Here is a 1,217-nt window from a genome sequence, read left to right as displayed (position 1 = left end):
TTGGCCTTGGAGGGACTACGGCACAGATTCACCAGAATGATACCGGGATTGAAAGGGTTAAATTATGAGGCCAGGTTGCATAAACTTGGCTTGTATTCCCTTGAGTTTAGAAGGTTGAAGGATCTAATCAAGATTCGACAGGGTAGATGCAGAAACATGATTTCCTCTGGTGGGGGAATCTAGAACAAGGGAGCGCAATCTTGAAATTAGAGCTAGGCCATTCAGTAATTAAATCAGGAAGCACTGATGTACACGAAAGCTAGTGGAAATCTGAAGCTCTCTTCCCCCAAAAGGCTGTAGATGCTGGGGGTCAGTTGAAGCTTTCAAGACTGAGATCGATAGGTTTTTGTTAGGTAAGGGTATTAAGCGATATGGATCAAATTTGGGTAAACATAAAAACTAGGAGCAGGAGTAGGCCATACAACCCCTCGAGCCTGCTCCACCATTCAATCAGATCATGGCTGATCTTCAACCTCAACTCCACTTTCCTGCCCGATCCCCATATCCCTTGATTCCCCTGGAGTCCAAAAATCTATCCATCTCAGTCTTGAATATATTCAATGACTCAGCATCCACTGGGATAGGGAATTCCAAATATTCACGACCCTCAGAGTGGGTAAATGCAGTTGATGTACAGATCAGCCATGATCTAATTGAATAGCGGAACTGGCTCAAGGGGCTGAGTGGCCTTCTCCTGTTCCTATGTAAGGAATTCTAGTTTTGAAGACCTGGGCAAAAGTGCAATGAATCTTGCTTTCAATACAGAGAGAACACAGGAGGGCGGAAGAGTATGTAGGATGGGGTATTTGGAGCTGAGAGGAAAGTTAGAAGGAGCAATAATCATTGTGAGTATAGATAAAGTAGAGAAAGAGGTGGGGAGAAGGGTGTTGGCGGTAGAGGTGAGAAGGAATCACCCGTAAGATGTCAAGCTTTTACCTGTGTCTGGTTCAGTGTGAGAGAGGTGATGCAAGAGCTCCCCAAATATGGGAGCTGGTTTCATGTCTTGTCTCTTTATAGAGAGTAAGGGTTATTGAGAGGAAAGAAAAGTGTTTAGCATAAAAAAGGAAACTTAGCTCATTAGAGCAGCTACTGTATTGGTTACTATGGCACAGACATCACCCTAACAAATACAAAGTGCAGCAATAACATTGGTATTGTAAAGTGTCCAACCTAAATGCACATTTGCCGATGGTAAGTAATCTGACTAAATATATATA

The sequence above is a fragment of the Heptranchias perlo genome, chromosome 4, assembly GCF_035084215.1.
Source record: "Heptranchias perlo isolate sHepPer1 chromosome 4, sHepPer1.hap1, whole genome shotgun sequence".
NCBI lineage: Eukaryota > Metazoa > Chordata > Chondrichthyes > Hexanchiformes > Hexanchidae > Heptranchias > Heptranchias perlo.
The sequence above is the reverse complement of the archived record's forward strand: the minus strand, read 5'-3'. Positions refer to the sequence as shown.